The sequence below is a fragment of the Pelophylax lessonae genome (assembly GCF_965119305.1).
Source record: "Pelophylax lessonae genome assembly, chromosome: 4".
Taxonomy (NCBI): domain Eukaryota; kingdom Metazoa; phylum Chordata; class Amphibia; order Anura; family Ranidae; genus Pelophylax; species Pelophylax lessonae.
In genome coordinates, this window is record NC_138771.1 from 298,882,986 (window position 1) to 298,899,034 (window position 16,049).

General features: G+C 44.4%; 1 protein-coding gene across 1 annotated transcript in view; it reads left to right on the forward strand.

The window, feature by feature from the left end:
- LTA4H (leukotriene A4 hydrolase) overlaps positions 1-16,049 on the forward strand; it is a 126,140-nt gene that overhangs the window by 47,216 nt on the left and 62,875 nt on the right. The gene's annotated exons all lie outside the window — the stretch shown is intronic.

The following is a 16,049-nucleotide window of genomic DNA, read 5'->3' on the forward strand; positions in this document are numbered from 1 at the left end:
AGACTCTGGAGAATAAATTGGGGGTCTTTGCAATATTTTTGTCATGTGGTATTTGCGCAGCAGTCTTTCAAACACAATTGCTTGGGAAAAAATACAATTCGCACACTCGTGGAATGGCGACAAACTACGGTACTTTAAAATCGCCTTAGGCGACACTTTGAAAATTTTTAACCGTTACCAGTTTAGAGCTACAGAGTAGGTCTTTTGCTAGAATTATTGCTCTCGCCCTGACATTCACGGCGATACCTCACATATGTGATTTGAACACTCAGGCTTCACCCCGTACAACCACTTCTTCAAGCCGACGTACAGGTACGTTGGTTTGTGGGAAGTGGTTAAACACACCCATTAAAAATTCAAAGTAATGGAGGAGGAAAAAAGTAAGTGAGCTAATAGCTTGTCAAACCTCCTTTGACAGCAAGCACTTTTTAGGTAGCTCTAGATCAGATCTGCACAACAGATCAGGAGGAATTTTTGACCATTCTTTTTTACAAAACTGCCTCAGCTCTGGCACACTTTTAGGATGTCTGGTGGGAATGGCTCTCTTGAGGTCATTCCACAGCATCTCAGTGGGGTTAAGGTCTGGGCTCTGACTGGGCCACAACCTAAGGCTGGCCATACACTATACAATTTTCTTGTTCAACTTTCCTTTAGATTTACCAAAACCATATAATATGAGGTCAAACCTAAACACTTTCAATTTGTATGCAATCAGGCAGGCCCTTGCACTACATAGTTTAAGGTAAATCTAAAGGAAATTGAATAAGAAAATTGTATAGTGTATGGCCAGCCTAAGTGCATCTTGTTTTTATGAAGCCAGTTTGTGGTGGATTTACTCTGATGCTTAGGGTCATTGTCCCAAATTTTACTAAGCTACAGCTAGCAGACAGCTACCCTGGCATTATCCTGTAGGATATTTTTGGTAAAATTGGGAGTCCATTTTTCCCTTCCTTCCACCATACTTCACCATTAGGATGATGTTTTGATGGTAAGCTGTGCCCTTTTTTGCACTACACCTAGCGCTGAGTGTCCAGAGACCAAAATCCCTCTAATAGTGATCAAAATGTATAACACATTTGTACATAAAGTCCAAATGGTGAGCCCAGAAGGGTAGTTGGCAGTCAAATGACAGCTGCATAAACCACTGTGTTCAGAAAAGAAAGATTCCTCCAATCATAGACATAAAGTGTCAGAACACTACCAGACAGAAGCCATAAAACAGCTCAAGTGTTACCAAATGTTTTCTTCACTGTGCTCTCCCTCCACCAATCTGTACACTCGCCAGACAATAAAATGAGCCCTGTATCGCTGTCAACCAGTATGTGGATCGCTGTGGCGGTTCCATGGTCACTTTTCATACGGTACACACTGTGTAAAGAAGCTCACCAGCAGGAGCCAAAATTATGCTCATATAGTGTAGTATTTTTTGATTAAAATAGAAGTACATGTAGATAAAAATAGTCATAAAAACTCAGAGAAAACCGTTGCTCCTACCACAAGGACGCGTCGGCCGAGATGCCAACGTGTAGGCCCCAGCACGTTTCGTGCTCAAACATCGCCCCTGAGTTTTTTGTCTATCGACTGATGGATACCGAAACGCTTTGAAATTGCTTTGTATCCCTTTACAGCCTTGTGTAGATCAGCTACTCTTGATCCTATGTCTTCAGGTCACTCTTTTTTGTGAGCCATGGTTCACATTTTCTGATGCTCCTTATGAACAGCAATCTCAAAATTTTTGAAGTGTCTTTTTTTTCTCAAAGTAGCTCTAAACTACACCTCCAAGCGCATTTCATTAATTGGACAATCTACTTATGCCAGTTGGCTTTTGGTAAAGCAATTAGTCGATGGGTTCACTTTTTTCTCCAGCACTGAATGTTTAATGGGTGTGTTAAATAATGACACGAGAAATTAGAATTGTTTATCAGCTTAATTACATTGGGGGAGATCTATTACAATTGGTGCACACTGAATCTGGTGTTAATCTAGTAACCAGCTTCTAAAGTTTTTGTTTGTCTATTGTTATGGCTTACATCAGATCACAGTTTATGCAAAATTACTGCAGGAAACTACAGTAGATCAATAACTTATTCCTCAGTGCAAGGGTGGGAAGATTTATAAATCCATGGGAAAGAGAGCCTGAAGGCAAATAGCTTATGTGCTCTAAAAAGAAAACTTATAATGCTGTGTTAATCTAGAGTCATGGGTGAACAAAGCAATAAACTGAATGCTTGTTTATGCGTAAGAACAAATACTGTATTTAGGTTTTCTCTCTCCAGGTTTTATAAACTAGCCTCCAAGGTGATGTCCTTTCCTTTTGTTAATGTAAAGAGACACTGTCACGTTGACCATAAAGGACATAGCGGGATTCTCTGGAAAGGCCACCCCCAGACCCCCCTATTTCCATTTTAATAGCAGTCCGCTGCTGTTCCTTCCACCTCCACAGCTGGCATTTAGAATGGGTGATGTGTGCAATCCTAGAGAGGTCAATTTCCCTGGTAAAGTGACAGTACTTGATTCTAGCAATGATAGACCTGACACCAGGGGAAGAGGTCAAATGCTCTTTAATACCGGAAAGTGCCATGTATTCTAGACTGCTGTGGAGGAAGAAAGAGCAGCAGTAAGTGCTAGTAAGGTGAGAATAGGAGGATCTCTGGGTGTCCTTCCAGAGAAAAAGGTATCCAGTCTTATTCTGGATTTCCTGATTTTAATGCTTTTTCCAGGGCAGTGTATTGAAACTAAAGAAAGCAGTCAACTAGTAGTTCTAGAAGGTCAACCATGGCAGTCTTCAGACTTTCCTGCATGCATCAAAGCCCCCAATGGGGATCCTAAATTTTTTTTTTTTAAATAATAAAAAGATAAATTAATACAAATAAAAACTTACTGACACTGTCCACTGCCCTACTAACAAGTCCACTGCTCTACTGACACCACCCACTGCCCTACTAACACCGTCCATGTTTTAATACATTTGGGGTGCACACCCTAATGCAATAAGCTGGGCACACCTATGATGCACAGGTTTCCTTTTTAAAGTGGTTGTAAAACCTTCATATACCCAGTGAAGTGACTGGCCTCGGGTCATACACAGAGATGAGACAAATCATCCTACTTAAGGATAAGTCCACCCTAAATCTAAAATCCCTGCATCTATAGATCTCCATGTTCTAATACTAACCCATCTAGCCCTGTAAAGAAGAAATCAGTTTACTTACCTTTTTGAAGTTTACCTGACCCGGAAGCTCTGCAGGGGACGCAACCGACAATGTGATGTCACCCATAGTTACTATGGGGCTTCCGTTGTCTGCACCTGTCTCCACAGTGAAGCTGCGGCTGACAACTCGGCATGAGATCAGGTCGGACCGGCTTCAAAAAAGGTAAGTATATTGATTTCTTCTTTACAGGGTTAGATAGGTTAGTGTTAGACAATGGAGGTCTATAGATGTAGGGATTTTAGTGTTAGGGTGGACTTATCCTTTACGTTGTACCGGTTTATCAGCATTTTTCTTTTCACATCCGTTCATTTGGCACGGTGACAAATGTCCCAATTCTAAAATCCAAAAACGTGACTTAAAAGTGGCACGCTTGTGTAATAATGTTGTCCACTTATAAATGATACCCCTTTCTGAAAAAGGGTGACCCCAAGTCCCAAACAATCTCGCCACTGCTCCCCATGTAATCTTGGTAGTTGGGGGGGCTCCACATTGCTATCTTTTCCCTCGTAAATCTGGAAACTACATGTATAGTCTGTTGCCCTGTCCCAGAGATTATACATCTTGACCCCATATCTGGCACTCTTGCCGGGGAGAAACTGTTTGAAAGCAAGGCGGCCAGAAAATGTAATTAGGGGCTCCTCAACGCAGACAGCTTGTTGGGGCATATATAAGGCTGCAAACTTCTGGCTGCAGTGATTTACAAGGGGCCAAATTTTCAAGGGTCACCCCGAGGACGTTCATGAAGTGCATGAACCACAAGATTTGCTCATATCTAGTCTTGGCCATGGCAGCAGAGAACACGGCATATGATATATTGGGTCAGTGAACCAATATGATCGCAACTCCCTCTTTTTAGTAATGTCCATGAGGAGGTATAGGCCCAGAAAGGTTTTAGATTCAGAAACAGTGATGCGTTTCCATGCAAATTCTCTGGCAAGGTTTAAATTTTGGATTTGTGGCGATGAATTGATTGGCATATAAATCGTTTGGTCCACAATAGATCTGTTTTAAGATATTCTGTGAAAAACCGCTCAGAAAAACCAAGGGGAGTAAAATTGTCTGTTTCCACCTGAATTTCCGGGTTGGCCAGTGCAGAAGTAAGGGCGCTGCAGAAGTGGTGGGCTCCCAATCCGGATTTGCAAGCACATCAGGAAGGACACTATGGGCTCTACAAGCCTGTCTTCAAATTATTATTGGTGGCTGCGGGACAGTACTTCTGCTAGCCATCACACCAGCTTGACCTGCACTTATGGGACACTCCACGTCACCAAGTGTTACTGCAGTGCCAGTTTCACTATGACCAGGATGTACTAGGCAGCTGGTGGTTGCCAGTTCACCAGAGGGTTGAGCGGCACTAGCACCGACACTCTGCTGCATACTAGAGCCCTGCGATTGTTGCACTTTAGGAACAGAAGGGGGTCGGGTACGCCTGACCCTATCAGGGACCACTACTCCATCGTCAGAGCGCTGCTGCTCTTTACAGGTTCGAATACTGAGCCTGATTCTGACAGTGAGGCTTCCCCATCACTCTCATCTCTTATGCTCAGCATCGTGTAGGCCTCTGTTTGGACATTTTGGCCAATAAATGTATAGGTACCTAGTATGACTCGCAGGTATAAAAAGCACCTGGTTGTCGAGGACTGTTTTGAACCACTACCAAAAAATGTAACGGCTACTGCTAACAGATATCAGGCCTGACTCTGCTAATGCTGCGGTTTAGTGTGCTGTGTTGGAAGTGACAGTAATCTGCTGATTCTGCACTTCTTGGGGGAGCAGGGGGGGGGGGCTAGACGCAGGTGTTGGGGCTGATCCTGCTATTGCTGTGTTTTGTGAACACTATACAAAACTATTGGGGATGCTAGTATAGTTCTGATCAGATCAAAGATATTTTAACTGGTTAAACAAACTATCAGGCCTGGAGATAATCAGGCTGTTGGGGGTGTTTTGGCCCCTTTACCCCATGATGAGTGCGATTTTATCCTTTATCCACAAGATGGAGTGAGGATTGATTGATCTCCACTTGATGTGTAGGAGCGTCCTTTTCAGATAGTCTGATAGATGGCGCTGTGGCTAAATGTTTAAAAAGATTAATTTTTATTCATGCATGCGCTAACGCTAATGTGCCAATGCGCGATTGCGTTATGACGCTGTTGCGCAATGACATCACAACATCCCTGCATGTGGACGCATGGCGGCCACGCTACCCTTGACGTTATAAATACAGGATGATCAAATAATTGGATGCCATTTTCCTTTCACCACCATGGACCTTATAGTTTGTCCCATTATTTTGATTTGGCGCACTATCTGATACTCCTGGCGAAGCTCATTTAGTGAGCGAAACATGGAGAGTTGTTGTTTTTGCACCTTTTTGCACTTTATTTTGGGGTGTCGCATGGGGCACATGGTGTACCAGCATTTCTATGTAGTTATAAGAGCTTCTTTTGACTGAGACCAATGAGTGGCTTGGATGCGTGACACCATACAACAGTAGTTGGCCAGTCAAATTTGCTTGAGAGAGGGGAGGTCCTTTTTATAGATAGACCATCTATCTTATACCCCTATATTATAGGGACTGGCTAAAAAAAGATTAGCTACCTTTTGACTGAGACCAATGAGTGGCTTGGATGCATGACACCATACCTTGGTAATTGGCCAGCCAAATTGCTTAAGGGCTCTTTCACACGGGCGTTCCGATCAGATCTGCCTGTCAGTTTTTAGGCGGATCTGATCGGATGCCCCATTCAGCCCTATGGAGCAGCGGATGTCAGCGGTGACATGTCCGCTGACACCCGCTGCCATCCGCATCTGATCCTGTCCGTGAAATCCGGACGTACGGAAACCCTATTTTCCATCTGTCCTTGGGATCGGATGAGAACGGACAAGCGGGCCTCTCTTATCCGATTCCCCCATAGAGAGCAGCGGGGCTCTGACACCTCCCTCTCCGCACACAGCGCGGAGATGGAGCTGTCATCCGCTGGCTCAGCGGGGATCGGCGGATCGATCCCCGCTGAGCAGCCGGATCCGCCTACGGAGGCGCACCGTGTGAAAGAGCCCTAAGAGAGAGAGAGGTCTATTTTAGATGGTGACCATCTATGTTCTACCCCTATATTATAGGGACTGGCCGAAAAAGATTAGCAGATGAGTACTACCGGTACATATTTTTATTGTCTGCTCTCCTACAGGACTCTTACTTTCATGGTTTCCATCTTTCAATTACACATATACACTTAGTTGCTGTTTCCTCTATAAGCAGTTTTTTCATGTAGTTCCAGGAGCTTTTTTTTTTACTAAGACCCATGGTAATTGGCCAGTCAAATTGTTTGAGAATAGAAGTTCTCTTTATAGATGGTGACCTTTTATCTAATACCCCTATATTATAGGGACTGGCTAAAAAAGAATGACAGATTAGTACTATTGGCACATTTTTCTACCTTCTGCTCTCCTACAGTATTTACATGCTTTCCATCTTTAAAGTGTGTGTGTGTGTGTATGTATGTATGTATGTATGTATGTATATATATATATATATATATATATATATATATATATATATATATATATATATATAATAATATATACGCGCGCACACACAACTATTTGCTTTTTCTTTTATAAGCAATTAATCAATTTTCCATGTAGTTCTTAGCAGATTTGCACTACTGGCGCATCTTTCTGTCTTCTGCTCTCCTACAGAATTGATATGCTTTCCATCCTATAAGTATGCACATACACTTTTTTGCTTTTTCTTTCTCTTTTGATATACATTTCAATCCACATTGATTTTTTTTTTTTGTCTCTCTCGTTGGCCTTTGGTGCGTGGGCATGCGCACCCCCGCTTTCTATTTTTTTTATTTTTTTTTTTTCAGTACAGTTACGTGCCAGTTTTAGAGAGTTTATACATTATAGGAGGCAGTTTGTTTAGTAGTAATTTTTGAAGAATTTGTGTGTATTAGTGACCAAGCCTGGGTCCGATATACAGCTATGGCTAGCTTTCTTGAGAAGGAAATAGACCTTGTGTCTCTCTCGGACACTAGTAGAATATTTTCCAGTGAAGTTCTGGTTCAACAAAAGGATAATATTTTTAAATTATTTTGATTTTTTTTTTTTTTTTAAGGCATTTACAAAAAAACACACAAGGAGTTGGTGGGAAGTGGCCAGCCTAGAGATGTACATACAGAAAAAGATAACCGTTCGTGGCTTGAGAATCACAATAAAACCTCATTCTCACACAGATGACTAATTTCATGGCCGGGTGGGAGAAATTGCAGACAGAAGATACAATCACTTAGGAGGATGCAATAGGGCCTTGAACATGAAAAGTTAATTTGATAAGTTAAAACGAGGAATTAAAAGGTGAACAGAATAATATCTTGAAATTCAAAGATCATCCTGAATTCAAGCTTGAGGAAAGACTTCAAAAACAAGTTGATGATGATGATAATCTATTAAGAACAAAAAATAGTACATTGATTTTGTAATACGACCGTATGTTTACGGATTATCTTCCTACAGTGTATTGAATATTCCAGAGACTTTATAAGGAAATTGGAAGGGGTGGTTTTAACAGATGACATGTGGTTGGCCAGTCTGGATGTTGAGGCACTTTATAGCAACATTCAACATGAGTTCGTTGTGAGAGCCTGCGAGTATTTTGTAAATGCTCGTGGGACTGTGTTCATTTTACAATTGCTGTCATTCATTTGGGAACATAATTTCTTCCTATTTGACAGTAAGATGTACCAGTAAGTCAGAGGCACAGCTATGAGCACTGCGTGTGCCCCGACTTATGTCAACCTTTTCCTTGGCTGGTGAGAACAAACAGATGAGTTGGAAACATTCACTTCAAAAATACTACTATGGGCAAGGTTTATAGACTTTTTTTCATACTATGGCAGAGACAAAAGGAACAATTTTGTGACTTTAAGATCCCTAACATCAATAATATTGGAATGTTTTTCAAAAGCAAAATTGAAAAGAATATAATAAACTTTTTGGACCTTCAGATTACAAGGATGGAGAATGGCATGATAGGGGCCAAAATATATTGTAGGCACACTTTAACCAACAGTTTATTACATTGGGAGAGTCATCACCCAGCCCCCTCGAAAAAAGGAATTCCAAAACTACAGCTGATGAGAGCACCACAGAGGAAGTCTTGAGAGTAGTCATCTTTTTTGAGCAATTTTACTAGAAGAGGATAGAAACTAGGGATCGACCGATTATCGGCAACACCGATATATCAGGGGCTGATATGCACTTTCCCAGATATATCGGAATCGGCCCCTGAGGTTACTGATATTGCTGATACTTCGGAAAGTGCTTGTACCGGAGTGATGTCTGCAGCTAGAGGCATCACCCCGGTACCTGCATCCATAGCTGATGGTTGGCTGTCTTGTAATGACAACCGATGTGCCTGAGAAGCCGCTCGTCTATCATTACAAGGATCGGGGGGGGGGGGGGATGTCTCCCCCTCCCGCCGCCTTCCGCGGCTCGCCTGGATCTCCCATCCCACCGGGAGACCTGGCCATCCCACCTGCATGGCCGCCGAAGACCCAATCAAAGCCGCATTCGGCTCTGATCGGGTCTCCATGTAAAAACCCGGAAGTAATCTTGACATCACTTCCGCGTACTCGGTGCAAATTCAAAAACAGCATTCAAAACAGCCAAACTTGGTGTTTTGAATGCTTTTAAGTGCAAAGGAGGGGTTTGGGGTCTTTTAGACTCCTAGATCTCTCCATAGTACCAGTTCCAGTAAAAAAGTTCCAGTAAAAAAAAAAAGTTTTTAAATGTCCGAAAATATCGGCAGATCTCGCCTGATACCGATATTTGGTGATGACCAAAATATCGGTATCGGCAATAAAAAAAACAATAACGGTCGATCACTAATATAAACTGGGAGATCCTGAGAAACCCTTTTGGCCCCCAGGCAAAGCAACACTGGGGAAGTGAGTAGTACAAGGTTAATTGGCACATATTGTAGACAATCGGGACAAATATTCAACGTGGTAAAAAGATATTGGCATGTCCTGTTCGATGACCAAGATCTATCTAGTTTACTGCCAGATTTGCCTTCAATTACATATCGAAAAGGAGTATCCGAGATATGGTGGTACATAGTCCTCTGGACAAAATTAATATACGCAAACATTGACTTGCTACCAGAAAGACCACTTGGAAGCCAGAAATGTGACCATTGTACCATTGTAAAGCCTGCACATTTATGCCCACTATTAAGAGTTTTGTCAACCCGAAAAACTGATAAAAATTAATACCAATGACTCTCTTCGTAATTGTAGTACAGAAGGTGTTATCCATGTGGCCAAATGTCCATGCCCACTTTCATAGGCGTGCGCACGGGGTGTGCCGGGTGTGCCTGGGCACACCCTAATCACCCTGTGTCTGTTAGTGTTGGGCCGGCTTCTCCATCTCTGCCACTGAGGGTAGTGAGATACTTGGTGGAGAGGCGGCTGTGCTGTTGGCTCCAGCAGATAGTGAGGCTTGTCAGAGCCGCTCAGTGTGTGTGTGACACTGTTAGGTAATGTTAATGCTTGCAGGGAGAAAGACGAGCTGTCAAAACTCAGGGGTGATGTCGGGGGTGGGCGGGACCGAACAGCTATCAAACACCAGCCAATAGGATGGGGTCTGGGCGGCCGCTTCGTTTATGTGGCTCCGCCCCTTTCTTAAGCAGCCCAATCATTGGCTGGTGTTTGACAGCTGCTTGATCCCGCCCACCCCCGACATCACCGCTTTTTTTTACAGCTGGGCTTTCTCCCTGAAAGCAGCTACATTACATGACAGTGTCATACACACAGTGGGGTACCAATGTGGGGTGTCAGCCGGCGTTCTCTGAGATCCCACATCGCAGGGTGAAGGCAGCTGCAGTGGCAGCTCCTTCAGTCCGTGCTGCTAGCGGGGGGCGGAGCCGAGATGGGAAGAAGGGGGCGGAGCCTCGCGGGGAGGGGTGGAGCCTCGGCGGGAAGAAGGGGGCGGAGCCTCGGCGGGAAGAAGGTGAGTGCGTTCCCATTGCTCAAGTGTGTGTGCTGGATAGGAGGGGGGTGGGGAAGCTGCATATAGAGGGATTCATCTTTCCCTATTCTTTCTGCAGCTGCTGAATAACTGATTCTCCTCCTCTCCCTCCTGCAGGAAGAATAGGGAAAGATCAATTCATCTATATGCAGCTGCCCCATCCCCCTCCTATACAACTTCTTTTGCTAGCCCCCCGGTGCTCGTAATCCCCCCCTCTGCTCTTAGCCCCCCCCAAAGGCACTAGACCCCCCTGTTCTTTAGCACCCCCCATGCTCTTCAGCCCCCCACAGTGCTTTTCATCTCCCTCCCCCCAAGTGCTCCCTGTCCCCCCCCAGTGCTCTCCACCCCCTGGTTTTCCTTGCCCGCCCCCTAAGTGCTCCCTGTCCCCCACCCAGTGCTCTCCACCCCCCTGGTTTTCCCTGCCGCCCCCCAAGTGCTCTCCACCCCCCTGGTTTTCCCTGCCCGCCCCCCAAGTGCTCGCTGTCCCTCCCAGTGCTCTCCACCCTCCTGGTTTTCCGTGCTCGCCCCCCCCCCCAGTGCTCCCCCCCCCCGCGCCTTCCAACCCCCCTACAATGCTTTCCAAATCCCCTCTTTATTCTCTCCAGCCCCCCCCCCCCACCGTGCCCTTCAGCTCCTCCAGTGCTCTCTGCTTGCCCTGTGCTCTCCGGCCCCCCTAGTGCTCTTCTATCTTCTATCATGTCCTCAGTCTCCGAGCATCTCCTGTATCATGTCTGCAGTCTCTGACCATCTCCTGTACCATGTCTACAGTCTCTGACCATCTCCTGTATCACATCTGCAGTCTCTGACCATCTCCTGTACCATGTCTACAGTCTCTGACCATCTCCTGTATCACGTCTGCAGTCTCTGACCATCTCCTGTACCATGTCTACAGTCTCTGACCATCTCATGTATCATGTTTGCAGTCTCTGACCATCTCCTGTATCACGTCTGCAGTCTCTGACCATCTCCTTTATCATGTCTGTAGTCTCTGACCATCTCCTGTATCACGTCTGCAGTCTCTGACCATCTACTGTATCATGTCTGCAGTCTCTGACCATCTACTGTATCCTGTCTGCAGTCTCTGACCATCTCCTTTATCATGTCTGTAGTCTCTGACCATCTCCTGTATCACGTTTGCAGTCTCTGACCATCTCCTTTATCATGTCTGTAGTCTCTGACCATCTCCTGTAAACACATTGCTAATAATATTAGCTATCTATTTATGCTGAAGGTAGGACTGTGCAGGGGAGGCAGAGAGTGCAAAAGGGGGAACTGTGATTAGAGAGACAGGGGGAAGACTGCAAGGGGCACTGTGATTGGGGGGGGGGGGGGGCTGTGAATTTTGTGCAATAAATATTCCTGAAAACATTACAAATTTTTGTGGGTGCTTACATTTTAAAGTTGGGGGGGGGGGGGGGGTGCCAGATATAGGATCCGCCCCGGGTGCCAAATTCTCTAGGTACGCCACTGCACACACACTGAGCAGCTCTTGCAAGTCTCACTGTCTGCTGAATGTGAAACTCCCCCTCTCCCCTGTTAGTGTCCATAAGTGGTGTCCAGTAGTGCCACCTATCAGTGCCCAGTAGTGCCACCTATCAGTGCCCACCAGTGCCACTTCATCAGTGCCCATCAGTGTCACCTAATAGTGCCTATCAGTGCCCAGCAGTGCCGCCTCATCAGTGCCACCTATCAGTGCCCACCAGTGCCGCCTCATCAGTGCCCATCAGACACATCTAACAGTGCCTATCAGTGCTTCCTATCAGTGCCACCAATCAGTGCCCACCAATGCCGCCTATCAGTGATGCCTATTAGTGCCCATCAGTGCTGCCAATAAGTGCTGCCTATCAGTGCCACCTATCAGTACCCATCAGTGCAGCCTCATCAGTGCCAGTCAGTGCTGAGAACAAGCGCCTATTAGTGCTGCCTATCAGTCCATATCAGTGCCTCACATGTAATTTCACCTGTAATACACATCAAAAGGAAAATAAGGCATACATCTTTTTCAAAACCTAGCAGTGATGGTGGAACCCCTCTACAGATATTTGCCATACAATTTAACTTAAGTGCAAAAACCTTTTAGTGTCCCAATACTTTTGACAAGTGTTTATGTGTGTGTGTGTGTGTATATATATATATATATATATATATATATATATATATATATATATATATATATATATATATATAGTGTGTGTATGTGTGTGTGTGTGTGTGTATATATATATATATATATATATATATATATATATATATATATATATATATATATATATATATATACACACGCATGTGTGTTTGAGCTTTGGGGTGCACACCCTAATGCAATAGGCTGCGCACGCCTATGCCCACTTTTATATGTCAGGAAAACAATCAGTCAACTTGGACGACGTGTTATGGAACATGTAAATGATGTAATTCTCAAGAGGGACAGACCAGTTTCCAGACATGTACGCTTGAGACATGGGGGGAAAAAACTATCCTTTTGGGCTGTCCAGTAGACAAGTCTGGGCCCAAGAAAGGGGGATCTAGATAAGATCCCCCATAAAGCAGAGGCTAAATAGATTTTCTGTTTGTAATTGAGGGCCCCTCATAGTTTCAATGAGGGGTTCACCTACTTACCCGATGTCCAAAATTTAAATAAGGGAAGAATTTTGAGCAATTTGAGTGTGGAGAGCAGGCACGATTAAAAGATTGATCTATGGATACCTGATTTGTACATATGAGTAAAAGTTTTATATACAAAAGTGAAATCCTCTCAAAACCTTAGGGTCCTAATTGGTAGATGTGTATGTGTATATATGTGTATGTATGTGTATGTGTATATATATATATATATATATTACTTCAACTGGCTACAGGAATTTAAAATGTCTATTTGAATAAAGTTTACATGGGTGTTAAACAAACGAATGTCCCCAAACCTGGAGAATATCAGGCTGTTGGGGGTGTTTGGCCCCCCTTACCCCATGATGAGTGCTATTTTATCCTTTATCCACAAGATGGAGTGATCTCCACTTGATATGCAGGAGAATATTGTCTAACACTTTTCAGATAGTCTGACAGATGGCGCTGTGGCTAAATTATAAAAATAGTGAATTTTTATTCGCGCAAATGCTAATATGCGATTGCATTATGACGCAGTTGGGCAATGATGTCACGTGCATCATGTCACCGCATGTGAATGCATGGCGACCATTTTACCCATGATGTTATAATTACAGTGCAGTTTAAGCGCAGTGCAATCAGTGCAAAACTGCTAGAATAAAATACACAAGCTAGACAGTGGATTGGACAGACTCAGTGGTCTGGTGTACTACTACACTTTCAAATAAATACTCCCAGTTAAGTAGAACAATATTATAGTGCAGAAAGCATTAAATTTCAGCATGTTCACCAGGTAAATGGCTTCTTTTCTTTTCATAAATTGCTGCCACTTCACTAAAAACACGCTCACTTCGTACTGAGGAAGGAGGAGCAGAAAGGTATCTTCTAGCATGAGAAGCAAGTCTTTTGTAGCGTGCCTCATTTTCTTTCCACCACTGAAGAGGATTACTTCTATCAATTACTGGTTCTTTCAAATAGAGATGAAGTTCATCATCCAGGCTCATTATTGCAGATTCTGATGAATCCTCTGCATGAGGCCCCAATAAAACGCTGAACATTGCATCTATTTGGCCACGATGAATTTTCTCTTTTGTCCGTTGTCTTTTGGGACAATGTTGCCTACTATGTCCCACTGATCTGCAATAGGACAAGAATGTCCTCCAAGTCCATATTCACCAGAATCTATAGTGAGAGCTCGCTTTTGCTCCAGCATCCTTTGTAACATGTGTAGCATTGAGTTCCATCATGTTGGAACAGCCTGTATCAGGTTGTTTTTGGGTAGGCCAAGGTTTTCCTGAATGCACCTCAGTCACTGCTTGGCAAGAAAAGAATGGTGGAAATGGCCTGTGAACTTCTTCAGCATGGTAATAATGTCCAGCAAAGCTTTCTGGTTTGACAGACCATCCTTTACCACCAGTTGGAGGGTGTGTGCCATGCAACTGAGGTCTCACACTTCAGCAAGTCCCATACCTTTTTAACCATGTTCGCTCCACTGTCTCGCAGCACAAGCATCACTCAGTCTTTGGTGATTCCCCATTCATCTAGCATGCCTAGAAACATTTCTCTAATGTACTCCCCAGTGTGGGATCCTTGCATCACTTTTGTATTCAACACCAAATTCCTTCTTGTCCATCCGCTGTCAATGAAGTGGCATGTAAGACTCATTAGTGATTCTGTTTGTCCTGACCAGCAGTCCGTCCTGAATGAGAGTGAGTTGCCAGCATTCTCTGGTTGCAGCATAGTCTTTAGTTTGTCAACGACCTTTTGGTGAATCTTTTGCAGCATTTCAGTTCGATAAAATTTGTCACTCTTCAGTGTGTACCTTGGCTCAACTATAGCTATCAACCACTTAAATCCAGAGTCCGACACTATTGCAAATGGCTGGTTATCAGTCGCCATCATCTCTGTGATTACTCTGTCCAGCAGTTGGGATCTTCCATCAGATTTTAGCCACCTGTTTTTCTTTTTTCTGAAACAAATATGTTGTTGCCTGTGATAGGGATGATTCACATTGTGATTCATTTTTTTTTTCTGTGCTGCATTATATAAGTCAACATGATGAAATCTTAGATGGGCCCAAAGATTAGACGTATTTTTGGTTTTTGCAGTTATTGATACCATGCTCACATTGTTTTTGCAAGTGTTGCACAGTGCTGCTGATTTTCCTGGAGATGGAGAAGATAAGTCCCAGACCACACTTTTAATTTTTCTCTCTCCATCCATCTCCATTGAAACCAGAGAGTCAGACACTAATATAGGCTTAAACAAAATGGCTAGCTGGCACCTGTAGTGGGTGGCTGTCTGGCACCCTGTGGTGGCTGGCTGGCACCGCTTTGATGGTGGGCTGGCACCCTTTTGTGGCTAGCTGGCACCGGGTGGGTGGCTGGCTGTCAACCTTTGATGGCTGGCTGGCACCCTGTGTGGTGGCGGGCCTGGCACGTACAGGCCAAGGGCCTGTGGCTGGCTAGCTTGTACAGTCAGGACTCAGGAGTCAGGACTCAGGCAGGGCCTGTGGCTGGCTGGCTGGTACACAGTGGGTGTGTGGGACTGGGTTGCTGGCTGGCACCGGGAAGCTGTGGGTGCTGGGTGGCTGCGGCGGCTGTGTTACAGAAAAGATACAGAACGTGTGTCAGACTGTTGGTCACTGTTCTCACTTATTACTCACAGAACAGATACAGAACGGGTGTCAGACTGTTGGTCACTGTTCCCTCACTAGATGTAGAAGAACTCACTGTCCCGACCGACCACCTGTGCAGCATGCAGACTCCAGTGTGGCCGTGGCGGGTAAAAGACACTGTAACGAGGCTGAGGGAGGCGGCCTAAGAGCTGCTCAGTGCGCGGAGGCGCGTGGCGCAACATACGCGATGACGTCACGGAAATGGTGGCAATATCGGTAAATCCAAAGGCCGATTCCAATATATCAGGGAAAGTGAATATCGACCCCACCGATAATTGGTCGATCTCTATCTTATACCCCTATATTATAGGGACTGGCTAAAAAAGATTAGCTCCTATTTGACTGAGACCAACGAGTGGCATGGGTGCATGACACCATACCACAGTATTTGGCCAGGATAATTGCTTAAGAGCGAGAGCGAGAGAGAGGGGTCTTTTTTTTATTTTTTATTTTTTTATTAAACATTGACCATCTATCTTATACCCCCATGTTAACTGGCTAAAAAAGATTAGCAGATGAGTACTATA